The sequence below is a fragment of the Sciurus vulgaris genome (genome assembly GCF_902686455.1).
Source record: "Sciurus vulgaris genome assembly, chromosome: 3".
NCBI classification, from domain to species: domain Eukaryota; kingdom Metazoa; phylum Chordata; class Mammalia; order Rodentia; family Sciuridae; genus Sciurus; species Sciurus vulgaris.
Genome location: NC_136463.1, coordinates 14,460,627 through 14,488,607, shown reverse-complemented (window position 1 = coordinate 14,488,607; position 27,981 = coordinate 14,460,627). Strand labels below are relative to the sequence as shown.

Here is a 27,981-nt window from a genome sequence, read left to right as displayed (position 1 = left end):
AAAACATGCAAGAATGATACACATTTGTAACTAATAGTAATAATAAACTCAGGAAACTAGATGAGGGGCCAGCTTCCTCAACCTGGTGAAAAGTTTTATGAAAACATACAGAAATACAAAGAAATTGTGGAAGCCTTCTCTTTAAGATTAGAAAAAAGAAATGAAAAACCCCGTAACTACTTCTATTTAATATTGTATTGGAAGGCCTAAGCTATGCAATAAAGACAAGAAAAATAAATTAAGTGGTATTAAAAATTAGGAAGGAAAACGTCAAGCAAATGCCAAGAGAATCTTTGGACAAAATACTAGATTTAAAAGAGTTCAGAATGGTGTCTGAATATAATATTGGCATATGAAAACCTTATAGCTCAGTGGGTTATAGTGCTTGCCTCGAGGCCCAAGGCCCTGGGTTCAATTCCCAGCGCTGCAAAAGAAAAAAGGAAAAAGAAAAAGACAAACCTGATAGCATTCCTAAACACTGTAATAACCAATTAGAAAAAAAGTCCCATTTATGCCAGGCACAGTGGCACATGCCTGTAATCCCAGTAATGCAGGAGGCTGAGGCAGGAGGATCACAATTTGAGGTCTGCCTGGGCAATGGAGTAAGACCACGTCTCAAAATTTGAAAAAAGGGTTAGGGATGTAGCTAAGTAGTAGAGCATCCCCGGGCTCAATCCCCTGTACTACACACATACACAAAAATCCTATTTACAGGGGCTGGAGATGTGGCTCAGGGGTAGAGTGCTCGCTGGGCATGTGTGAGGCCCTGGTTCAATCCTCAACACCATATACAAATAAATAAATAAAATAAAATAAGATCCATTCACAACTGAAAAAATATTTTTAAAAAAAATCCTATTTACTCCAGCAACAAGCGTTTTATGATGTTTAAGAATACATCTTAACAAAATACATGTAAAACCTCTATGGAAAAAGTTCCAAGAATTAGTGAAAGACATAGAACTATATACCGTTAATGTAGAAATAAAACCTCCATTAGAGATGGAAGGCTGAATTTTGTAAAGATATCATTTCTCATCCAAATTAACTATACTATAATTTATAATCTATAATGTGTCTTCAGTAAAAATCCAAATAGGTTTTCTTGTGGAACTTGATAAAGAAGAACAAAAGCTAAGAGAGCTTTGAAGAACATATCCTTCTGAAGGCTCTAATAATATTATAATTGAGGTAGGGTAATATTTGTGCAAGGACAAATAGATATAGAGACCAGTGGAAGAGAATATAGAAGCCAGAAAATTACCCTCGCCATGTGAAAACAATATTTAACTAAGAGGACATCCCACTCAGTGGAGTGACAATGCTGGATCACTCCAAAATAGTGGCACTGGCACAATTAGTAACCCACATGGGAGAAGATAATTGGATCTTTACCTCAAACACACACAATAATAAATTCCAGGTGGATTAATACCAAAATATGAAAGCGAATCTTTAACACATTTAGAAAGGGCTGGGGGCTTAGCTCAGTGGCAGAGCGCTTGCCTAGAATGCCCAAGGTCCAGGGTTCCATCCCCAGAACCAAAAATAATTAAAAATAAAATAAAAAAAAACATTTAGAAAAAAAGTAGGGAATTTCTTCATAACATTGGGTAGAAAAAGGTTTCTCAAGTAAGACCCAAGACAGAAACTCAAATTTTTTAAAAAATGAAAAATTTGTGTTCCAAAAGAAAGAAAGAAAGAAAGAAAGAAAGAAAGAAAGAAAGAAAGAAAGAAAGAAAGAAAGAAAGAAGAAAAACAAGATACCATAACCACACTGAAAATAAAGTGACAGACTTTAGGATTCATTTTTAGAAAAGTTAAAAGAACTTCTGTTAAATCCAGAAAATAACAAATAACCCAAGTGGAAAAAGGATGAAGGATAGAGAAAACTCACACAAAGTCAGCCAGGGTAGTGCCTGCCTGCAACCCCAGCTACTCAGGAGGCTGAGGCAGGAAAATCACAAGTTCAAGTCCAGCCTGGGCAATTTAGCCAAGACCCTGTCTCAAAACACAGTTAAGAAAAGGATGTTGCAAGGACTGAGAATATAGCTCAGTTGGTACAGTGCCTGTCTCATATGTACAAGGCCCTGGGTTCAATCCCCAGTACCACAAAAAAGAAGGATATTGCAGCTGGGTGTGGTGGTGTGCACAGAGGCAGGAGGATCACCAGTTCAAAGTCAGCCTCAGCAAAAGCAAGGCACTAGGCAACTCAGTGAGACCCTGTCTCTAAATAAAATACAAAATAAGGCTGGGGATGTGACTCCGTGGTTGAGTGTCCATAAGTTCAATCCCTGGTGTTCAAAAAAAAAAAAAAAAATTATGTGTGGCTTTATATTTAATTGATTTTGACAGCAAACAATGGGGGAAGATTAACAAATTCACAAAGCATGGATAAATTATTAATTTAACCATAATCATTGGTAATTCATTATAGAGAATTAATGTCTTAATAAATGTTGTTGAGACAACTAAATATCCACATGCAAAAAAGTGAAGTGGAACTCCCTGCCTTACATCATATACAAAAATTAACTGATAAATGGATCACAAACCTAACTAGACACAATAGTTCAATTCAGATCAGACAATGATTTCTTAGATGCAACAACAAACACAAAAGCAACAAAAGACAAAATAGAAAAGTTGGACTTCATCATCATTTAAAACTTTTGTGCTTCAATGGACACTACCAAGAAAGTGAACTCAGAGCAGTTCATTATAGGAGCTTGCCTATAATCCAAGTGACTCAGGAGGCTGAGGCAGGAGGATTGCAAGTTTAAGACCAGCCTCCACAATTTAGCAAGGCTGTAAACAACTTAGTGAAACCCTGTCTCGAAATAAAAAATAAAAAGGACTGGGGATGTGACTCAGTGTTACAGCACCTCTGGGTTCAATCCTCAGAACCAAAAAAGAAAAAAAACAGGGAAAAGACAACCCATGGAATGGGAGAAAACATTTGCTAATCATATATCTGATAAAAGTCTACTATCCAGAACACAGGAAGGCCTCTCACACCTCAACAAATTATTATCCATAAAATGACAACAAATCTAAAAATGGGCAAAGAACCTATGCAGACAATCCTCCAAGAGGATAGACAAATGGCCAATAAGTGCATGAAAAATTGCCCAACATCAGTAGCCTTTAGGGAAATGCAAATCGAATCCATAACAAGATTGCACTGTGCATGCACTAGGACGGTTACAATAAGAAAATACAAATAAGGAAGGGTTGGTGGGGATATGGAAAAATTGGAACCTCATGTTTTGCTAGTGGGAATGTAAAAATCACAGTCACTTTGGAAAGTAGTGGACACTTTCTCAAAATCTTAAACAGGTGTTGGTTTATATTGCTCTAGAACCCAGCAATTCTACTCCTGGCTATCCATCCAAAGAACTGGAAACATATCCACACAAATACTTGCATGTAAATGTTTATAGCAGCATTATTCATACAATAGTCAAAGTGTGGATAGAACCAAAATGTCCATCAGTAATGAATAGATAAACAAAAGGTGTTATTGTTACAGCTCAGTTGGTAGAGTGCTTGCCGCAGAAGCACAAGGCCCTGGGTTCAATCCCCAGCACCGCAAAAAAGGAAAAAAAAAAGTGTTATTGCCACCCAACATATTATCTGGCAATAAGAATGAATGAAGTGCTCGCTTTGGCAGCACATATACTAAAATCAGAACCACACAAAGAAGATCGGCATGACCCCTGCGCAAGGATGACATGCAAATTTGTCATTTGTGAAGAGTTCCATGTTTTGCAGGACTGGTGTCTATGGGGTCTGGTGTCCTCTGGTGCTGTTTGTATAAATAAATCCATAGGCAGGAAAAAAAGAATGAATGAAGTAGTGATTTATTCTATGGCATTTATGAACCTTGAAAACATATTGTGTGATTTCATGTACAGACATGTAATGTACAGAATAAGAAAAAGTCATAGAAACAGAACAGGTGCTTGCTTTGGAGGTAAGCAGGGAATGACAGAGTTTCATTTGGAGGTGATGAAAGTTCTAAAATTAGATGGTGGTAATGGTTCCGTAACTGAATTTACTAAAAATACCAAAGTGTACATTTTAAAGGAATCAGTTTTATGGTCCACGAATTACGACTTAATTAATTAAATTATGACTTAATTAATTAAAAAGTCGAAGATCCTACCTTGCAGTGTAGGGGCTCTCCTGTTCATCCCCGCCCACCTCCACCGCTCACCCCCACGAGGGGGTTTGGGATAGCGTAATGGGAGAGTGACTTGGGAGTTGTTCAGATGCATGCCCTCCTGAAAAGACCTGAGGAAATGAACTGGAGCCCAGCGACAGAAAACCAGTTTTATAGGCTACAGTGTCCTCACCGAGGGTATTGGCCATTTTATCCAAGAGCCAGGGAAAACACACCTTTTGTGGTAGGAAATGAATGAGCTGAGGGGTGACTGGGATGGCTTCCAGTGTCACTTCATATCCTAGACCTGTATAATTGCCTAGAAGGTACTTATAAGATTGTGATAGTCACAATCTTATAAGTCATTTTTCATTCATGCTGCAAGCAGATCTGAATAGTCATATTTCCGATGTGTAAGACATTTGCAAATAAAAACATGTGTGCTTTACATATGTATTAATTCATTTATCCACCCACCTAACCTGTAGATGCAGCTAACAAATGAGTATCTTTTGCCAGATGCTGTTCTGGGCATTGGGGAGGGAGAGAAGATGAACAAAATAGAGAACGTCTAACTCCAGTGGAGTCAAGGAGATTGAAAATGAACACATAGCAGGACAGGGGCCGATAAATGCTCTACTGACAAAGTCAGCAGGATGAGGGAATTAAGGATCTGGGGAGAAATAGGACGTTTGGTCCAGGGATCTGAAGAGAGGGAGGGGAAAGAGGTCAGCGGTCACCAGCCCTGCATACAGAAGCAGGGTCATGCAAAGATGGGAGCAAGCGTGGTTGGTCTGAACTACAGCAGGGAAACTTGTGTGGTGGCAAAAGAGTGAATGAGGTCATCCCTGTGATGCAGGAGAATGAGACAGGAGGATCGCAAGTTTGAGGCCAGTCTGGGCAATTTAGCAGGATAAGGTCTCAAGAGAAAACGAAAATGACTGGAGATGTAGCTCAGGGGTAAAGGGAGCCTGGGTTTAATTCCCAGAACCACGAGAGAGAGAGAGAGAGAGAGAGAGAGAGAGAGAGAGAGAGAGAGAGGGGTTCCAGGCAGGCGAGTGATGTGTTCTCTTTGTTGATCATACAGAGAACGAGGTATCTGGGCAGCAATGGAGGCAGAGAGATGCAGCAAACACAGATAAAAATCAGGTGGAGAGGCAGCCAGCTCAGTAAGTCACCTCGGAGTGACTTTTAACTTTACATCCATATGTACAGTTTGACCTTGTTGTAACGGGTGTGCTTTCACTTGGGACTTAGAACATCCGTGTTCCAGAAGAGAGCCACTCATTTGGAACATGTGTGCCTTGCCGGTGGGAATGTAAAATGGCATAGCCACCGTGGAAAAGACTACGTCAGCTCTTCAATAGGCGTAGAATCGCCATGAGCTCCAGCAATCCCCCGCTAGGTCCAGACCCAGAGGAACTGAAAGCAGGGGGCCAAAGAGATGTCTGTGCACCTCCATTCCTAGCAGCAGGATTACCAATAGCCAAAAGCTGGATCAACACGAAGAAGCAATGAGTGAATAAACCAAGTGCGGTGTATACATAAAATGGAGTATCATTTAACCTTGAAAAGGAATGGAAAGGCCAGTGTGGTAGGACATGCCTGTAATCCCAGTGGCTCAGGAGGCTGAGGCAGGAGGATCGTGAGTTCAAAGCCAGCCTCAGCAGAAGTGAGGCATTGAGCAACTTAGGGAGACCCTGTCTCTAAATAAAAAACAAAATAGGGCTGGGATGTGGCTCAGTGGTCGGGTGCCCCTGAGTTCAATCCCTGGTACATCCCCCCGCCAAAAAAAAAAAAGAAAAGGAATGGAGAGCTGGGGATGTGACTCCGTGGGAGAATGCTTGCCTAGCACGCCTACAGTCCTGGGTTCAATGCACAGCACTACTAAATTATTAATTAATTGATTGATGGATTGAACTTCTGACATATGCAGCAATGTGGATGAATTCAAAAAGCATTATTCTAAGTGAAATAAATCAGATGTGAAAGGCACCAGTGTGATTCCACTTACTTGGGTACCCAGAGTAGGCACATTCATGGGATAGAAGTATCACAGAGGCTGGCCAAGGCCAGCGGAATAGAAGGCACAGAATTCGTTTGGGATAACAAAAACATTCTAGAAATGGATGATGTCGATGGTTGCACAAGGCTATGAGTGTGCCTACTGCTGCTGAATTACACTCTTAAAATGGTTAAAATACTAAGTGTTACGTGTATTTTAGCACAACAAAAAGAACCCAGGGGCACTTTACCACTGAGCTACATCTCCAGTCCTTTTTATTGTTTTTGTTTTGAGACAGGATCTTACTGAGTTGCTGATGGTCTTGCTACATTGCTGAGGCTGGCCTTGAACTTGGAATCTTCTTGCCTCAGTCTCTCGTGTCACTGGAATTACAAGTGTGGACCAGTATGTCCAGCCCATTTTATATATCTTTGGAATGGACACAGATAACATTTACTTTTATAAAAATGTTTTATTTAGCCTAACAGATCCAAAATATCATTTTGGCCTGTAAACAATATTTTTTTCTTTTAAAAAATTTTTTTTTAGGGCTGGGGAGATAGCTCAGTCGGTAGAGTGCTTGCCTTGTAAGCACAAGGCCCTGGGTTCGATCCCCAGCACCCAAAAAAAAAAAAAAAATTTTTTTTTAGTTGTAGATGGAAGCAATATTTTTAAATCATGAATGAGCGATTCTATCTCCATTGTTTTTTTCACACCAAGTCATCTTCATCCCACCTCAGTTCAGACTAGCCACATCTCATGTGCTCAAGGGCCACCTATGTGGCTCCTGGCTTTTACAAGGCAAGAGTGAGGGGCAAGGCCTAGAACCAGCCCTTGGTTCCCTGGTCCAACCCCAGAGCCACCACATACCACCATGGGGGCTTTGTAAAGTGCTGTAACAATTGAGAATCTCTAGCGCCTATCATGGGAATTTCCTAATAAAATGAAGTCCATAGTTCACCTGTGCTATAAGGTGTATTGACAGACTTAGGTGAGATGATATAAATCCATAAAGGTCCTTACCGAGACATCTGACTGAATCTATTTATTGACACCAGAATGCAACATGTTAAAAAATTCTATTGGGGCTGGGGATATAGCTCCGTTGGTAGATTGCTTGCCTGTCAAGCATAAGGCCCTGGGTTCAATCCCTAGCACCACATCAAAAAAAATTCTATCATTATAAAATAATAACCAAAAGCAAGGTAAGAAATACTTCTGCACAAGTGGTAAGGATGCAGGGAAGCGGGAAGAAGGTCGTGTTATCAGGCATCAGTAGATAATCCACAGTAGCCTTCTTCAGGAAAAGAACTCCCAAGCCCACCTGCCACGGACAGGGGTGTGTGAAGCCCCAGGAACACAGAGCCATAATTCCTCTGCACATCAATTTTGTTCCTGGCTGTATGATACTATTTCTCTAAAGATGGAGCTTGGCACTTCCTTGTTGGTGAATTTTATTTTTCAGGGGTGGGGTCATTTTAAGAGCCTGGGCCATTTCCTGATGGTGCACACTGAGCCAGCCTAGAGACCTCAGGCTCCAGCAGGAGTGACCGAGTGACCGCAGCCAGAGGTGGAGTAAGCTTCGCCCCACGCTTCCTGTCGGGTCCAGGCAGCCTGAGTTTCCTGGTGACGCTTCCCCGCACCCAGCTGATTCAAAAGCCTGGCCAGACCTTTCACCAGTCAGAAAATCTCAGGCAGCAGGTTTGTTATTTCAAATTTATAAGCCTGCAGACTCTGCTTGACTTATATATGTGAAAGTTAAAACCAGGCCTGTTGTGGTAGCACACCTGTAATCCCAGCGGCTCTGGAGGCTGAGGCAGGAGGACTCTAAGTAGAAGGCCAACCTGGGCAACATAGTGAGGCCCTGTTTCAACCTTCTAAAAAGTGCTGGGGATGGAGTTCAGTGGTAGAAGGCCCCTGGGTTCAATCCCCAGAACTGGGGGGTAGGGGGGGACAAGATATGTGGCAGTTGTGACAGCCATGATTATAATACAAGTGGGCAAACATCTCTGAAAGAGCAGCCTTCAAAATGCCAACCCACTTCAAAGTTAACTAGTTAAAAAAAAAAAGTTAACTAGTTCAATTAGCATAATAAAGATGATACACTGTAATGTAAAATGGTTACAGCCATTCTAGAAAACAGTTCGGCAATTTCTTATAAAGTTAAATATACACCTGCCAAAAGACCTAGCAGTGGCCCTCCTGGATGTTTATTCCAAAAAAATGAAAACTTAAAGTTCATACAAAATCTTGGTTGGGCGCAGAGGCCCACGGCCACAGTCCTAGCTACAGGACCATAGCTACGTAGGACTAGATAGGTTGAGGCCGTGGGATCACTTGGGCCCACAAGTCTGAGACCAGTCTGTGCAACTAGGTGAGACACTGTCTCAAAAATCATAACAAAACAAAATCTTACACACAAATGTCTACAACAGCTTTATTTGCAATAGCTGTGTATTAGTCAGAGAAACAGAATCAAATGGAGGTTTGTAAGGCATTGACTTGGGCCAGAGGTGTGGCCAAGGGGTAGTGTGGGCTCTTAATCCCCATCAAAAAACAGTAGTAGGGGCTGGGGAGATAGCTCAGGTGGTAGAGTGCTTGCCTTGCAAGCCCAAGGCCCTGGGTTTGATCCCCAACACCACCAAAAAAAAAAAAAAAAAAAAAGAAAGAAAGAAAGAAACAGCTGGAGGCTGACAATTGTGAGACCTGCCATCAGTATTTGGGAAACCCAAGAGAGAAAAGTACAATTCTAGGTCAAAAGTCAGTAGGCTGGATTCCCAGGAAGGGCAGGTATTTTTTGTTTAAGTCCAAAGACAGGAAAAAAAAAAAATGTATACCCAGCTCAAAGGCAATTAGGCAGAAGGGATTCTCTTTTACCCAGGGAAGGGAGATTTTTGTTCTTTTCAGTTCTTCAACTGAGTGTATGATACTCACCTACATGAGGAAGATGGATCTGGTTTATTCAGTTTATCAACTTAAATGTTTAGCTCATCCAAAAGCACTCTCACAGAAACAGCCAGAATAATGTTTAACCAACAACCAGGGCATCCCATGATCCAGCCAAGTTGACACACAAAATTGACCATTGCAAGTAAAAAACCAGAAACAAGCCAAAAGCCCTTCAACAGGTGAATGGATAAACATATTATAATACATCCATAAAATGGAATACTACTCAACGAGGAAGGGGAAGGAGCTGTTGATACCTGCAACCACTCGGATGGGTCTCAGGGCTTGACGTGGAAGGAAAAAATCCAATCTCAAAAAAGGCAGCGTGATTCCAGTTGAATGACATTCTGAAGCAACAAAATTATAGCGATGGAGACCAGAGCAGGGGTTAGGAGAGGGGGAAGGCCGTGGCTGGCTGAGGGGTAAGATGAAGGAGCTGCCTAGAGGTGATGGGACGCTTGCGTGTCCTGACAGTGGTGAGGGATACTCAAATCTATGCAGGGGATGAAATTTCGTGGATCATACACCTCAAAGTGATGACGGGGACCTGCTGGGTGAGCGTTCCCAAGGCTGCTGTGTGTGGTGCTGGAGATGGAACCCGGGGCCTCAGATATGCCAGGCAAGTGTTTTGCCACTGCTCTCACCCGAGCCCTCCCTGTGTTACTCATGAGACTTTACACGCGTTACATGGCAGGTTGACAGTCACCTTGTGAACACACCCTATTAATCCCATTTTATAGACAAGGAAACACGCTCAGAGAGTATCACGCAGCCTCTGAGGAGCGAAACCAGGACTCCGGCCAAAGCCGGCTGACTCCAAGGTTCCTGCTCTTTCAAACTCCAAAGAACGGGGCCTCCGTGATCCCCATGAGAGATCCTCCCGGCCCTGATGTCATCTCACGGCATAGCCCAAAGAATTCGACTTGTCCTTCTGCCACTCCCTGACCACTCACAGCTCTGAAGGGCCCCAAGATGAACTGAAAGTCCTGGAAGAGAATTAGCAGAGAGAGGAGGCAGTGGAGGGCATACCACAGGGGAAGCCCAGACAGGCAGGTGCCCAGCCCAAGGTCAGGGGACCCCTTAAAACCTCACTTGAATTTAGATGGCGACCAACTTTTCCTGGGCACGTGTCTCTGCAGGATGCCTACCTGTCTCCGTCTAGACTGCGCTAGGGACCCCTCTTCCGTGCTCCCCCATTAGCAAGGTTTACCTTTATCAGGGACTCACCATATAAATTCTGGAATCGCCAACATAGACATGGTTAATCTGGGAGTCTAGCTCAGAACCTGACCTGGGAGGAGGCTCAGAGTTTGTTGAGTGAATGAATGAACTAGAAGAATCTAACACTAAGGTTGTGGACTCAAACACCTTAAGAGGCCTGGAAGGGCTGGGGCTGGGGCTCAGTGGTAGAGCGCTCACCTGGCATGTGTGAGGCACTGGGTTCGATTCTCAGTGCCACATAAAAATAAATAAATAAAATGAAAGTCCATCAACAACTAAAAAATATATTTAAAAAAAAAGAGGCCAGGAAGACCATCCCAAGAGGTGAGGCTAGGACAGTGTCAGTAACAAGGACTGGAGGAGAATGAACAGGAGTGTCACAGCCAAGGGGGCAGCTGTCCTTCAGCTCCGGCCACGTGCTGCCATGCAAGAACGTGGGCCACTTATTGCCACATCTGATTTTTCAAGAGAAGCCAAAATCCAGGCTTTTCTGATGAGCTCCTGATTTTTTCATGTTGTGAACTAATTTTAACTTTTTTTTTTTCTAATTAAGTGAAGACCAAATAAAACACACATGCTGGTTGGATACTGCCCTGGGGACGTGGTTTGGAACATCAGGATGTTCCAGAGTCTCCAAAGCGGTGACGCTGATGTTGCTGTTAATTTAGGCAAAGAGGCTGATAGCAGGCAAAGGAGGGTCAGCATGTCCAATACCCATAAGCCATTCGGATGGCCTGTTCTGTGGCGTTCCACTGGGGGAGGCTCAGAGGACAGGGAGAAGTCAGAAGACTGCAGGGACAGGGCACAGAGGACCTTAGGACTGAAGGCTGCTTTAGTGGTAGCATTGACTTGAACCCTCGAGGAAAATGCATTTTTTTAAATGATCATATTAGATTATTTTTAGTCCCAGCACTAGAGGCACAAGGACCAGACAATCCCATCTGGTGGACAAAAGATGGTCCTAACAGATCTATTTAAAGAGAAGCCTGCTTTGCTACTTGTACCGGGGGAATTTTTTTTTTTTTTGGTGGTGGGGCGCAGTATCGGAGATTGAACCCAGGGGTGCTTAACCACTGAGCCACATCCCCAGCTCTTCTTATATTTTATTTAGAGCAGGTCTCACTGAGTTGCTGAGGCTGGCTTTGAACTCAAGATCCTCCTGCCTCAGCCTCCTAAGCCACCAGGATTACAGGTTTGTATCATCACACCTGGCCAGACAGACAGGGCCCCAGGAAGAGGTCAGGGGTGGATGGTAACTGAACCCTGGCTGAAGGCCCTCATCTGTGGGTAAAATCTCCCACCTTCTGCCCTTTGCTTCATTTCTTTGACCAGCTAGCTGTCCTTCTCAAACTAGAGAAATGGTACAGCCAGATGCAATAGCACTCGCCTAGAATCCCAGCAACTTGGGAGGCTGAGGCAGGAGGATCACAAGTCTCGGGCCAGCCTCAGTATCTTAGTGAGGCCTCAGCAACTCAGTGAGACCCTGTCTCAAAATTTAAAAATAATAATAATTATAAATAGAAGGGCTGGGGATATGGTTCAGTGGTAAAACATCCCTGGGTTCAATCCCCAATAGCATAAAAGAAAAAGAAATGGGTACAAAATTCATATGACCTAGGCTCAAATTTTCCCTGAGCCATTTGCTGGCTGTGTGACCTTAGGCAGATGGCAGCTTTGGAATCCCACTTTCTTGGTCTTTAAAACGTGACTATGGTGTGTTGATACAACACATCCCTTGCTGTGACGTGAGGAGAAGAGCATTTCATCTCTTCCACCTTCTTCCCCAAAATCTGCATCCCCAGTCTCACCAGAAGACACCAGGAAAGAACAAGACGACGTCACCAGCCAGAAGAGACCAAGGAGATGGGACAACGGGATACAACAGAGTGTCCTGGATCAGAAGCTGGAGTGGGAGAAGCCCAGCCACTGCCGAGATCCGGATGCAGCTGCAGTCTAGTTTAAAACCATGGGGTTAGGAGTCCTTCTACCACCTCGTTCCCAACCCTCTTCCTTTCCTGGACAATTCAGCCTGAAGGGTCAGTGGCCAGGACGAGGCAAGTGACCCACAGTGCCAGGAGCGGGAGCCCATAGAGAGCTGTCTGACGGCACGGCTCAGCCCATGCAGGGAGAGAGGGACGTCCACGCAGGACGTGGCCCGGAATGGGGTGTTGGATCCCAAGCAGGGATAGGAAGACATTGTTGTCAGAGAGAAATCTAGAACGACCCCCATGGTATTGGGTAAGACATATCAGGATAAACTCACGGTTTTTCGAATAGAAATAAAAAAAAAATATGGGCTGGGATTGTGACTCAGTGGCTGAGCACTTGCCTAGCATCCGTGAGGCACTGGGTTCCATCCCAGCACCTCAAAATAAGTAAATTAGAGCTAGACACAGTGGCACACACCTGAGATCCCAGCTATTCAGGAGGCCAAGACAGGAGGATCCCAAGTTTGAGGCCAGTTTCAGCAACTTAACGAGACCTTGTTTCAAAATAAAACTTGAAAGGAGAGAGGCTGAGGATGTAACTCAGAGGGTGAACGCTCTTGGGTTCAGTACTGAGGAAAAAAAAGTTAACTAAATAAATAGGTCAATCAATCTTTGACAAATAGGTATAGAGTTTTAGTTTTGCAGATAAAAAGTTATGTGAGTAGATTGTGATGATAGTTGACCACGTGACTATTTAATATCACTGAACTCTACATTTACTCATGGCCAAGATGCTAAATTCTGTTATGTATATAATAAATATATATGTAATATAAAATAAATATTAGGGCTGGGGAGATAGCTCAGCTGGTAGAGTGCTTGCCTCACAAACACAAGGCCCTGAGTTCAATCCCCAGTACCGCAAAAAAAAAAATAAGAAAAAAAGAAAAGAAAAGAAATATTCATAACATACATATTATATATGTGTGTGTGTATATATATATGTATAGTACAATTTTGGCAGGAGCTAGGGGTGGGACCAAAGACCTCACAAGTGCTGAACACGTACTCTACCACTGAGCTAACCATCTCCACATTCCCACAATCTTTGAAAATAATATAATAAATAAATACAGGCATGAATGTTTGTGTGCTTGTACCTACCTTCCCTCGCTCTGACACTGAAAGGGGCAGGGAATAACCTCACCCTAGTAGCAACGAGCACACTTAGCATCCAGATCTTGACTTCTAAATGCCACTTCACCAAAAAGAACCAGGGTCCTTGGAGAGCCAGCTAATTCCAGGACTAGGGCAAGAAAGGAGAGGTTGGAACAGCTTGTACTAGAAAGCTCAGAGAATGATGGGTCATAACAAAAAAGTCCAGCGACTAGCTGAAATGGGCCCCCCGGGGACTTAGACTGGAAATAGTTTAATCATTAAAATAAATAGGGAGGCCTGTAAATCCCAGTGACTTGGGAGGCTGAGGCAGGAGGATCACAAGTTTAAAGCCAGCCTCAGCAACTTAGTGAGGCCCTGTCTCAAGAGAATAAAATAAAAAGGGCTGGAGATGTGGCTCAGGGGTTAAGTGCCCCTGGGTTCAACCCTCGGTACCAAAATAAATAAATTAATAAATTAAATAAATAGTAACGGATTACAGCCCATTGAAGCCATGCGTCCATGCAGACATGAGTTCCTTGCCCAAGATCACCAGGGGTGAGGCAGCACAGATGAAGTATGCCCACCCTCATTCTCCTTTTGCACTTTTCCTTTATATGTTTTTTTCAAACACTGTGAGTGGAAAAGACATGACACATGGAACTATGGGCCCAGAAAGTTCCTAGAGAGACTGTTCAGGACATATGGGCTTTTGAGATCTGTCCAGTCATTTCCTGCTTCACATCATGCTGGGGGTGAGGGAAGATGCAGGGGGAGCCAGTGAGGACTGGGATGGGGTGGGTGAGGGAGAGAAGGGAGAGCCTGGCCCACCAGCCGCAGCTTCCTGTGTACCCCCTGGCCAGACGCTGAGGGCCGGGGGCCCGGGGCCTCCTGCAGAGTCAGGTGCCCCACATCTGGTTCACATCGAAGGGTAGAAACAAATGGGTTTCTGAGCTGGAAGAAGCCCAGCAGACTTGGCCAAGCCATGTGGTTTAGACACCAGGGCACAGCGTCACCTCTTCCATGGGTCACCAGGCCTGGACTGCGCCCAAGGGCTTACAGAGGGGACGCGGTTGGAATGTGGCGTCTTCTCTGCTTAGAACTACATTATCTGGGCCCAGCTCTGTGTAATGGACAGAACAGCCTCATCATGTGTCCAGGGGCTGGTTCCTTGACTTGCAGATGACTCACTTCAGACTGAGGCTGTGCACAGTGAACAAACCCGCGTCTGCCCAGGGAGCTTGTTTGTGCTTTGTGTGGTGCCTCCCTTGACTGGGCAGGGACAACGGCTTGCTGTGGAATCTTCGGCAACCATCACACCGTCTCTGAGCCACGGTTTCCCCACTGGCAAAATGGGAACAGTTCCCTCTTCACCGGGCCACAGTTGTCCTGTGGAAGTGACTGAGCATAAGACACAGCCCAGCACCAGAGGACTGTCCATCCTGCCCCCATCCCAGTTGGTCCTGTGGATACCCAGCTCATCCCTTCTATTATTAAAGTCTCGAGGGGCGGAGGACTTTTAGTACCACCCCTGGCCTATGAGGCAGGGTGCAGACTGAGTAGAGCTCACTTTTCCAATCTTGCTATTTGGTGGCTGGGAACCTTCCTTAACCTCCCTAACCTTCCGTTTCTTCTTCTGTAAAGGTGGCATCTGTGTCCCCAGATCCCAAGTATTCGTGAGACTTGAGAGGTAAGTGCACACTGGGGATGGAGTGGTTTGTGGTAAATATGATTTTCCTCCTTAGACTCAGATTGAAGGCTCAAAGAATAGCTCTTGGGTTAAAAGGAAGCACTTTGGGGAAAAGTCTCTTAGAACTGTCCGGCTGTGGACCTTCTTCTGCCCAGCATTGGTTCCTCCCTTTTCCATACCTCAGTGGCAGTCAGAGAAGAGTCAGGCATTGTGGAGAGAACCCTGAGGCCGGATATTCTATCCAGAGCCTCTTGGAGGCCCCAGCTTCTCCCGCCCCTGTGGCCCCTCCACCAGATGAAACCAGTTTGCCCTCCCTGGGGCTCTTCAGGGTGTTCTTGGGGAACCTGCTTCCCAAGTGGGAACCCTTGTCCATGACCAAAAGCCCAAGTGGCCTCTGCAGAGCCAGAGTCTGGGACACTCTCCCTGGGTCCCCTGGAGAAGATGGTGAAATCAGAAAAGCTGGTCACACGGTGGCAAGCCACTAGACCTCAGAGTTTCTCCGAGTTGTCGTCTGGAGAGAGGGCTGTGGCCACCAGTCTCTCACAATGAGGTAACAAGGCTTTCCTGAGAGGTCTGTGTGGATGGGGGCCATGCATGGGGCAGGGCCTGCACCCCAAGTGCTCAGGAAATGCTCCCCGTGAAGTCTAGCTGCCGTTCGGAATCTCGCAGTCCCTAAATGATGGCTGCTGACCGGTTCAGAAACCACAGAGCTTCAAGCCCACCTCTGACTTCCAGGGGCTGCTAGGAATAGGGACCACCTCCCTCTCGGTTTCTCTCCCTGCCTCTGTAAAAATTGAGCAGTCTGATATTCCACTGAGACTCAGCCACTCCCATGAGCCAGCCGGATCAGCCCCCCTGAAGCACCAGCGTCCAGTCCAGTGATGAGCTCTAAATTCCTCCCATCTGATCACCAGGATCCTGACACAGACATTTAACCCCTACTCTGAAATTTGCTGCCCCCTCAATCTCTCATTTTTCAGACTAACATTAATTGAGAACTTATTTGTTGAACTCTAACATTTAAAACTTCTCTTAGGCATTAGGTCCTAGTTTTATCTCCATTTTGCCAACTTGGACAGTCAGGCCCAGAGCAGTTAAGCAACTTGCTGGTGATCACACAGCTATTAGGTGTCGGAACCTGGATTGAAACTCCAATCTGTCTCAGTCTAGAGCCAGGCTACTAGCTACTAAGCTCTACTGCCTCCTTGTGGCGGTTTTCCCAGCGAAGAGGGAGATTTCACCCACTCTGACAAACACCTGCAGACCCGGATCAACAACTCAGCCTCCCCTACGTAACTTTTCATAGTGAACCCCCTGCCCCTCGTTCACGTTTCCAAAATGCATGAAATATTGACCCACCATTAAAAAAAATACTTTGTTGGATTTGTTTCATTTTACCAATAACTTCCATTTTCTGTCTCTAGACCACTACTATAAGGAAAACGCTGTTTCTCCCCTTCCTGTGTAAAACCAGAATAACTCACTCACTAGGCACTCACAGCACACGTTGCTTATGATCCACCAAATCAAACTTCACGTCATTGTGGCAGAACAGCCACAGAAAGGGCAAAGGAGAGAAGTAGGAATGACCAGCTCCTGGGCCCAGAGGCGTTGGGAGAAGCACATGTGAACTTGCAAATAATCACAGTTTTATTAAAATAAAAAAGGAGATTGTGTTTCCTTTCACTTGCCCAGACATCTCTGCCTCCAAACCCAGGCTGAACGCATTTGCTGAGACGTGTCCGGAGAGGCAGAGCACACCTGGAGACCACGGCCTGCTGCTTCCTGGATGCTGTTTCAATCATGGTATCTGGGGGCCAGGTAAGTCTCACAACAACCCTGTGAGGGGAGGAAACTGAAGTACAAAAAGGTTAAATAACTTACCCAAGATCCCAGCAAGTAGGTGGCTAAGATGGAGCCCGCACGCACGCTCCAGGCCTCTGCCCAAGATGCCAATGAGGGGAATTTCTTCTTTGAAGAGGGAAATTAAAAACCAAGGTCTAGCTGGGCGTGGTGGCACAGGCCTGTAATCTCAGCAGCTCGGGGAGGCTGAGACAGGAGGATCACAAGTTCAAGGCCAGCCTCAGCAATTTAGCAAGGTCCTAAGCAATTGAGTGAGACCCTGTCTCAAAATAAAAAATAAAATGAGCCTGGGGTATAGCTCAGTGGTTAAGCACCCCTAGGTTCCATCCCCAGTACCAAACCAAACCAAACCAGCCTCTTCCCTTGCTGTGTGGGCTGGAGGGAGAGGAGGAGGCGGCAGCAGGAAGACCAGAGCCTGCTGCTACGTTGCCCACGCTTCGTCAACTGTCAGACAGACAGGGAGGAGCACAGGAAGCATGTCCTTGCCATTGTCACCAGTTGTACTTGTGCCTTTTCTTTCTTTCTTTGTGGTGCTGGGGATTGAGCTCGTCCATGCTAGGCAAGCACTCCAGCACTGAGCCACGTCCCCAGCCCCACTTACGCTTTTTAGAGGTAAATTGGTTTCATATTCTTCTTTCTCCCACACTCATCTCAGAATGATTGCTTCTTATTTTCACATCCTGCTCCATCTCTGGTCTCCCACACCCTTGGCCTCGATGGGACGTCCTGGAAGGCATCATTAATTCAGGGGACCAGGGCAGGAGAGGTGACCAGGGTGGCCCAGGCCAAGACTGAGACCCGCCCCCCTGATAGGAATCTACAGGAAAGGCTGAACCTGCGGTGCTGCCATAGGGTTGTGGGCAGGAGAGGAGGCAAGGAGCTGCCCACACCGCCTGTAGCTTCCCTCGACTTCCCCATGCATGACCCCAAAGCTGTTTTGCAAATAAACGTTCCTGAATCAACCAGTGTGTCCTCCCACTGAGAGTGGCCCCTTTTGATATCCCAGATCCTCTTGGCCAAGATTACAGCCAGGTGTGCTCGTCAGTGTTCCATTGCTGTGACAAACACCTGAGGCAAATCAACTTAAAGGGAGGAAAGGTTTATTTTGGCTCACAGTTTCACAGGTTTCAGCCCATGGTCAGTTGGTTCTGTTGTCTGGGGGCCTGTGGCAGCATAGCATTTTGGCAGGCAGCATGTGGCAGGGCAGAGCAGCTCCCCTCCAGGGAGGCCCCCTCTGAGAGGTTCCCCCACCTCCCCATAGCGCCACAGGCTGGAGACCAGGCCTGTCGGCCTTTGGGGACATTTAAGAACCACACCATAAGACTTGGAGAACCATCACCACTTGGAAGTTCACCCAAGGAATGAGGATCAACCTCCCACTGCCTATGCCTCATCAGAGAAGGCTGCTGTGCAGGTCACTGTCACCTGAATGTAGGAAGGGTCATACTGACCCAGCTGCGTCCTGACTGGTCAGGAACCCACGCTACGGGTGGCAACTGTCTTCCCCCGAGGGAGACGCCCTGGGCATATCCCTCACCTCCCAAAGTAGGTGGTGTGAGGGCCCCGCCGGAGCCCAGGCAGCCGCTCAGAGCTGTGCATCCTGTCCTCTGTCCACACCTCACAATGGCGACTAGAGGTTTTCCCTTTCAGAAGCAAAGCTGTGGACTTGAGAATCCATAGACTCCTCCTCACATTCTACCTGCAGAGAGCAGGGAATAATCTGGAGAAGAGAAAAGATCTAACCTCCATAAAGTATATCAACTACACAACGGCTGTGTTAGCTTTTTAAAATTTAAGCTTGGAATCACTTTAAACTTCAAAGAATAATACAAAGAACATTTTGCCACATCAGCCCTTCGGCTCTTTCCCTCCCTGCTACATTTTTCTTTTAATTTTTGCAATACTGTGGATTGACCCTGGGGATTGAACTTTACCACTGAGCCACATCCCCAGCCTTTCTTTATTATTTATTTTGAGACAGGGTCTTGCTAAGTTGCCTAAGGCCTCACTAAATTGCTGAGGCTGCCTCAGCCTCCTGAATCTCTGGAATTACAGAACACCCGGCCTGCCCTCTACATTTTTAATTTTTGCTGAACTACGGAGTGTAAATTCTATGCCCCTTTACACCTGAACGCTTTTATGTTATCTCCTAAGAGTAAGGCTTTTCTTTTTTCTTTTTAATATTTTTTTAGTTGTTGATGGGCCTTTATGTTATTCATTTATATTTATCTTTATTCATTTGTTTATATGGTGCTGAGAATCAAACCCAATGTCTCACACATGCTAGGCAAAGTGCTTTACCACTGAGTCAGAACTCCAGCTGCAGGGTAAGACTCTTCTATGTGACTATAGTATCATTTTCATATTCAAGAAATTTAACATTGCTATCATATTATTATTTACAGCTCATATGCAAATATTGCCAATAGCCCAAGTAATCTCTCTTTTTGATTCTTTTGATTATAGATGGACATAATACCTTAATTTTATTTATTTATTTTTATGTGGTGCTGAGGATTGAGCCCAGTGCCTTATATGTGCTAGGCAAGCGCTCTACCACTGAGCCACAACCCCAGTCCCCAAGTAATCTCGTAATGTAATTTTATTTCCCAAAGATCCAATTCCAGGTCAGGCACTTGTGGAAGCCAAGTTAGGAGGATCCCTTGAGCCCAGGAGTTTGAGACCCGCGTGGGCAATGTGGCAAGACCCCACTTCAAGGAAAAAAAGAAAGCGCAACCTCAGATTATGAATTGAATTTGGTTGTTACAGTTTGAATTGCTTTCCCCCAAAAAAGATCCGTTGCCATCATAACCCCCCGACCCCCGCTACCTTGCCACTTGACCTTATTTCAAAATCGGATCTTAACAATCAAGTTAAAATGAGGTCGTTAAAGTGGGCACTAATCCAATATGACTGGCGTCCATATAAGAAGGGAGATTTGGACAGAGACAGAGGAGAATAGCCGGAAGTCAATGTGGAGAGACACAGGGACAAGGCGGTCACTGATGAGCCCAGGAGAGCGGCCTGGAAGGGACCTTTCCCTTGCGGCCCTGAGACCTGACACCCCCAGGACCAGGAGCCTCCAGACCCGAGGCAGCAGCTTCCATCGTCCTGACTGCCCAGCCTGTTGCAGTCAGCCCGTCTGATACAATGAACAAGTAACCCAGGGCCCCGCACAGCCACCCAGGGAAAGAGTTCCTTGTCCAGGACCAGCAGGCGTCTGGCTTTCGAGTGAGTTCGCAGCATCCCAGCTCCAGAGAAGTGAGATCTGCATGGATTTCTCCTTTTATTTATTTATTTTTTTCTTTTCATTCTCCTGGTGCCAGGGATGAACCCAGGGCCTCTCACACACTAGGTGAGGGCTCACCACTGAGCCACCCCAGCCCAACTTTCTCTCTTTAAATGCCTGCCAGGGGGATGGGCTAGGCCAGTGCCCTGTGCTGGGCCCAGAGAGAACAAGACATGGAGCAAGGGCAGACAGGTGGACACCATCACCTCAGGAAAGAGGTGGACACAGTGTGGGAGGGTAGCAGCCGGTGGAGGCTGCAGGGGCTCTTAGAGAGGAGGGTGGGGCTGCCTGGGGTCTCCAGGAGCCCTCACGGTGAGCTGAAGGAGACCCAGGTCTTCTCAAAGAGTACCATTTTTAAGTTTGCAAAAGGAAGGGTTGGAATTAAACCTCTCGGCATCTTTCTATGAGCCGCATGCCCCCTGCGGCTGCCTCTGGCTGAAGCCTGGGGCCTCCCTGGCAGTTGGGCCTTAAAGAGGCTGGAAAGAAAGAGCCGCTTTCTGAATAAGCTGTCAGAGGAGCGGGAATGCCTGCTTGGTTCACCGCAGGACCTCTGCAAGTGCTTCCTCTCTGGGAGGGCCCCTCCCCAGACACAGGGGGCACGGGCTGCCAGGGACCCATGGTGCAGGGAGAGGTGCGTCTCCGCCAGGGGCCTCAGGAGAATGTATCCAAGGGGACTGAGCCTGGGACCCCACGAGACTTAGCCTGCCGTCATATGAGAGTTGATTCCAAAGCTGAACAGGCTACAAGGTCACAAACATAAGATTCAAGATGAAGTGTGGACACCCGCCAATATTGAGTCCCTGGGAGCCTTTAAACCAGGGTTTTCAGCCTCCACGCTGTGGACGTTTTGGACCAGATAGTTCTTTACTGTGGGGTGTTCTGTGCACTACAAGATATTTAGCTGTGTCCCTGACCCACTAGGAGACAGCAACGTTCCCCCTTCCCCAGATGTGACAACAAAAAATGTCTCCATGTTTTATTGGATATCCCCTAGCGGGGAGGGTGTGAGCCAAGTTTGCCTTGACCGAGGACGACTGCTTTAGATAAAAGATTTTTATTTATTTTTTAACTACTACCTGAAATCTTACCAAAGGCCTAAATGACCCAGATAAAAATGCCAGTATCCGAGGCCCACGGAAGCAAAACGAGGAGGCAATTAATGACGTCTTGCTTAGCCTGCTTCTTCCTTGCAGTTTCGACTGCATTAGGCGATAGGCTTCCCTTCCTCTGACTGCCTGAATTGTTGCTGTCAGGGCAAAACAGCGGCTGGTCCACCTCAGAGCTGGCTGCATTTCAATAACGGCCCAGAGGATTCTCATGGGGCTTTCCAGGCTTAATTAGCTGAGATTTGTACAGTTCCTTAGGAAGCTCAGGCCAGGATGTGATGGGAAGTCCAAGTTACTAGGATTCTCGCCACATTCTTAAAAAGAACATTCCCACATAAAAAGGCTGCCGGAGCCAGAAAAGAGCCGAAGGAGTGGGTATGTGAATGGTGAAGGGTCCTTGTGAACGGCATTTGAGACCGTAAAGAAAGAGAGTAATACTTTCCAACTCTCTGGCCCTCCTCCTATTCTCTAGAGCAGGAAATTATTTAAAGTATTTCCTGAACAGCTGAAGTATGTCAGAAACCTGCTTGCATTTTCTCCATTATCTCAGGAAATGGACACTGAAGAATTTCTTTGCAACAAGAAACTATTTGAGCTCTGTCGCCCATTTTTACCTGAGAGGCACAGACACTGGCAACTGTGGGAGCTAGAGAATACATTCTTGGATCATTTTGATGGTGAACTCAGTTTCGTAAACGACACACCATGGAAGAGAAGATTTTTTTTGTATATGTACATATCTGAGGAATATACATGTATATATATGTATACTCTTTATATGTGTATATACACACTGACATATATTCAGAGAGAGGAAGAGACAGAGAAACAGAAAATGAAGAAATTTCTTTGCTAGGTCATTTAGCAATATCAATAATAGCTTGCTAGTTATCTAGTTCTTCTCACTTAATCTTTGGGTGGGGTAAGAATGAGGTCAGCCTCTTCTGTTTTAGGCAGAATTCTAGGACATGCAACAAAAGTAAACCGCTTGGCCACATCTCACCTCTAGAGATTTGTTTTCTCCACGGCCTGCCCATAAATCTCCTGGTTTGGGAATTGGGAAGCAACGTACCCCAGTGAGCCAAGTTTGAACCTTCCAAGCCAATCGGTGTTGGGGTGTTGGTGCGGTCACAGGACTGAGAGCCACCTGGGAGTCAGCTGTGACTTTGGCTGGCAAATTCCTCAGGTCTTCGATGAGAAGAGCAAGTCAGACTACCACTGCAGAAATACCAACGAAAAATGACAATTGTTACCTCTGGAGCAAAAGAACCAGGCCCACAAAGGGACTGATTCCTGAAGAGAACGACATCCCTGATCATGCTGGGGAAGACCAGGCCAGCTCTGTGCTTCCTAACCAGTTACGAACCATTCCTTCTGCAGTGGCAGAGCTTGGATCAGCACTTGGGAAGTGTGTGACTTCCCTCTCTGAGACCTGGCTGTCAGGGATTGAATGAGGAGTCAGATGAGTACCATTGTTATTACCACCGACTGGGACCTGAGGAAAACCAGACTGGAGGCCAAGAACTCAAGGCCAATGGAGAAATGCAAATCCTTGCTGTCTTCTTTTTCTGGGGGCAAAGGAACACAGAGTTTTCATGTGTTTCCTTTGCTTTGGGAATGAATGTCTGTGTTGGTCAGCTTTCCATCACTATGAGAAAATACCTGAGGTAATTATAAAGAGAAAAGTTGTCCTGGGGATGTAACTCAGTGGCGCAGTACTTACCTATCGTGTGCAAGGTTCTGGGTTCCATCCTCGGCACTAAGGGGCGAGAAAAAGAAGATAAAGCTTTACTTTGGTTCCTAGTTTTAGAGTTTCCAGTCCATAATCAGGGGATTCACTGCTTTTAGGTCTCTTAGTGGCAATGGCAAGGACGTGGGACAGAAGCAAAAGAGAAAGATGAAGGAGCCGAAGCCCAACAATTCCCTTTGAGGACATGCCCCTAGTGACCTATTAGGCCCACTTCCTAAAGTTTTCACCACCTCCCAATAGTGCCACTCTGGGGATCAAGCCTTTAAACATATGGACTTTTATGGGACATTCAGATCCAAATTACAAAAGTGTCAACAAAACGCATCTTGTGCACTCGTGTGTGCGCGTATGTTGCTAGGACTGAACACATGCCAGGAAAGCTCTCTGCACTGAGCTATACCCCATACCCACAAATCCGCCTTTTCAGGACCATGGTTAAAAGACCTGTTCCACCGAGCAATGTAGCACATTTCTGTAATCCCAGCTATTCCGGAAGCTGAGACAGGAGGACTGTAAGTTTGAGACCAGCCTGGGTAGCATAACAAGACCTATCTCAAAATCAAACAGGGCTGGGGTTGTAGCTCAGTGGTAGAGTACTTGCCTGGCACTCGTGAGGCACTGGGTTTGATCCTCAGCACCACATAAATATAAAATAAAGGTATTGTTTCCATCTACAACTAAAGAATAATAAAAATTAAAAAATAAAAAAGCAGCTTCTGCTCAACTAGAGTTCTTTAATCAAATTATAGCTAAACTCATTGGTCAGAAGTCTTAAACTATTGCATGAAGCAATCTTTGATAGTGACATAAGAAAAGAAAGCACATTACAATACAAATATGTAGAAAATAAATTGTAAAAAAGCTTGTGATAGTTTGAAAACCTAATCATGCATGAGCCCCTTTCTTAGACAAGCACATGCATGCTGTGTAGTTGGTACACACCTGTAATCCCAGCTACTTGGGAGGTTGAGGCAGGAGGATTGTAAGCTTGAGAACAGACTTGGCAACCTTGTGAGCCCATCTCAAAAATTTAAAACTAAAAAATAAAAAGGACTGGGGATGTAGCTCAGTGGTAGAGTATCCCTGGGTTCAGTCCCCAGTAAAACACACACACAGACACACACACACACACACGTGAAAGAAAAGCACATGCAATGTATTGAACAGTAAATGCTGTGTACAATTTCAGAGGTTCTTGGGCTCACAGCCTGTTTTGGATCTCAGGTTACTCAAGTTAAATATTCCTATCTGTGCCAAATTATACAATCCAATGCTGGAACTTTAGGTTATTATTATTTCTGGGGATGGAACCCAGGGCCTTGCACATGCTAGGCAAGCACTCTATCTCTGAACTACTCCCCCAGCCCCAGCTATTATTTTAATCTTTGTGGTGTTCTGTTTTTTACATTTAAAAATATTAGTATCATTTCTATAAATAGGAAGTTATTTTAGAAAGTTACCTTGCACTAGGTATGTGACTCAGTGGTAGAACACCTGCCTAATGTGTGAGGCCCTGGGTATTTAAAAAAAAAAAAAAAGTTACATGGAAGGAAAAAGGGGAGGTGCAGGGGACAGGTGGAAAAGGGAGGAGAGGGGACAAACTTCTTTGCGTTTACTAAATTAATGTCTGCTCCAAGAGACTGAGACATTGCTTGAGAGGATAGACAGGAATAGAGGGGGTAAATGTTATTGATCCCCTTAAACTTTGGTATCAGGCAAAGGGTTAAAAAAATAGTTCTCTGTTTCCACATGTTTTCCACATTTCTCTTGTATGACAACAGTTGTCCTAAAAAGAATGATATGCATGTTTTGCAGCTACAATCAGTAGCTGCCTTCTGTATATCACACCTTGGCTCTTTATCAATTTTAAATGAACTCAAAAGTTTTTGTACTCATCTAATCCTTCATGATCCCCCTTTTTATGGACAAACTTCTAATATTTCTACCTAAATGTGTTGAAGTTCTAAACATTAAAACTTCTTCAGACTAGAAAATATGGCTTTGTTGTTGCCACCTCAAAAGGGCAATTCTGGGGGCTGGGGATATAGCTCTGGGAAAGTACTTGCCTCACATGCACAAGGCCCTAGATTTGATCCCCAGCAAACTCATTCCTGAGTGACACTAGTAGAAGCTTATGTTTTTTTCTGACAGATCTCAAGCAAACCATAACCTGCTGGACTTGGGTCTCATGCATGGCCAATGAAGTGTTAGATGAGGAAATGCTCCCATTACTCTAATATTAGAATTGCAAGAGAGAGAAACAGTGGATTCACAAAGAACAGGAGCTGTCACTGGGATATCTATAAAAGGTGAAAGCTTATCCATGAACTTGGTGGGCCTTCTTTGGCCCCTATAATACCTAAAGGCTGAAAAACATTGAACATTTGGATAGAATACTATCACTGAGTACAGGTATAATCATATACTCAACAATCTATCATCATGATGATGATTTTTGGATTTTTTTTTTTTTTTGCTGGAAATCAAACACAGGGCCTCAAGCATGTTAGGCAACTGTTCTACCACTGATCGTACCACCAGCCCCTTAAATTGATTTTAATCTGTGATTGACACAGTAACAATACTCAGCCTAGTGGGTAAATATATGAAAATAGGGGTCTGTGGAAGAACTAAATATTTTCTGATAAAAGACTGGGAATATTGGTAGTACTTATCTGGGATATTTATACCATGTAATCATTTGTATCTGCTCCTTTTACTCCAGGGGATGTGTCCTGTAACAGCCTAAATGTTACCCACAGACCTATGGGAGAAGCAGAATTTGAACTCGGGCAGATCTGGCTCCTTCATTTGCTTATTTTTGTTGTGCTAGGGATGGATAGTAGGCAAGCACTCTACCACTAAGCTACATCCCCAGCCCTTTGGCTTCTAAATACTAGTCCATTCCACAGCACCACACCACCTCCCAGAACAAGGATAGGGAAAGACATTTATGACCGTGCGAAGCCTTGGAGGAATGCATGAACTGATGGGTTTAAGAGGGTTTGGTGTGTACAACTCCTACACAGTGTTATGAAACTCTCCCAAATATTTAGGAGGAACTGGGTGTGGAGAGACACCAGAATTATGCTTTCAAACTATGCCAACAAGATGCCATTTAACATACAAATGCTCAAAATTAAATTATACCTCTGCCCTCATAAGACCCTACTTGATAGCTTGGGTGTTTTTCTCATCTTTATGAGCTGAGGTTATGAAACTTAAATCAGTGATGTTGCTGAAACCCTTCGCAACCCTGCCCCTTCGGCGGGGGGGGGGGGGGGGGTGCTGCACGATTTGGCCAGGTTTTGTCCATCACAAATTAGGTCAACAGCCCAATTTCAAAGGAAAGCACCATTAGTGACATGTTTTAGGCCTTTCCAAATTCAGTCAGCAGGGTTTTGGCAAACTTCAATAGGGCGGAGGGAAGTAAGTAGCCAGCTACACTTCCCTTAATGACCTTCTGAACTTGGTCTGCATTTCACAAGGTCTCCAACTGGCCATACAAACAAAATTGAGGGTTTTTCTCCTACTTTAAAGGCAGGATGGAAAGGAATATATCCTTTTGGTGAACAGTATTTGATTTGAGTTGAATTAGTTCTATTAAAAAGAGAGAGACCAAGTGCTGAAGCAAATATCCTTTTGACAGTGAGGATTTACAATAACCATATTGTCCAAGATTTGAAATCCTTTCAATTAATGATGCAGTTACAGAAACGTGGAAGGTAAAGGGGGGGAAATCAACTTTAGCAGTTTATTTCACTTTGTCCAAAAAGGAGTTAAGTAACTTGATACTAAAACAAAGATATAATGTAACAACATAAAGAACCAAAACTTTCTAAAATGTTTTAACACTGATATTCCTTTTTTTTTTTTTGCGGGGGCGGGGGGGGGGCAGTTGGGTGATCAACCCAGGGTCTTGGGCATGCTAAGAAAGCACTGAACCACTGAGCTACACCCTCCAGCCCAATAGCCAATCTTTTTATGATAGTTACCCTTCAAAGACTACTGCAACAACCAAAGTGCTAACAGTTTTAACTGTGGTAATTGCCTCATACAATTAGAAGTGTTCCTTCACAAACTTACTATAGTGCAGAAATGAAAGTTATGGGCAAAGATATATAATTTATTAAAGTACTGAATGAGATTTGAAACTGCTAGGGAAAAAAGAAATTTGGTACATCAGTAAATCATTAGCCATGAGAAAGGGGAAAGTTGGTGGCTATCTAGGGCATTGTTACTCTTTAAAAATCAAGTCATTCTCAAAGATACAAAATTTGGCCCACAGATGAGTTCAATGAAAACATCCCTGCTTCTATGGATTTCTGACACTCCGAGGAAACTAGTATGTTAAGAATTTTATCTAAAGTTATGAAGTGTATTTTTGGAAATTAGCTAGCTCCTGTCCATAACCTCACCGTTGAGTCATGCCTTTAACAAATTCAGACCTTACACTTGAAGTGTGTCTACTAGGCCCCCTGAAGTAGTAAGCTCCTGTCTTAAAGCAGAAGCCTGGAGTGTAAAGGTTTACATTACCTTTTCTCAAGTTGAAGATCCAGCTTCTAGAAAGGACTCAGGGTGGGGAAAGGAAAGAGGAGAGAGTGAGAAGTAGGTAGCAAGGTACAGCCATGGTTTGTCACTTCTCTTCCCCTCCCTTTATGGGAGACTTTGTACAGGAAAAGCTGAAAGTAACCCAAGGCTCCAAACAAAATGCTCAGGACCATGCGTACCACGGAGGCTGTGTTCCATGCTGGGAACTTGGCTTTAGGAAGTGTTTTAAATAAGCATTAGCCAGTGTGCTCTAGTTTTGTACCCAAACACGATAAGTATTAAACATTTTGTTCCATCGAAGGAACTTAA

General features: G+C 44.9%; 2 long non-coding RNA genes across 3 annotated transcripts in view; one reads left to right on the top strand and one right to left on the bottom strand.

Moving 5' to 3' along the window:
* Positions 1-17,778, bottom strand: part of LOC306656448 — a 31,884-nt gene extending 14,106 nt beyond the window's left edge. For both annotated transcript variants that reach the window (XR_013762512.1, XR_013762513.1), the window contains exon 1: positions 16,998-17,778. This is a non-coding gene — a long non-coding RNA (uncharacterized lncRNA). The remainder of the gene's footprint in view (positions 1-16,997) is intronic.
* LOC306656451 overlaps positions 1-27,981 on the top strand; it is a 561,410-nt gene that overhangs the window by 83,322 nt on the left and 450,107 nt on the right. The window lies entirely within an intron of this gene.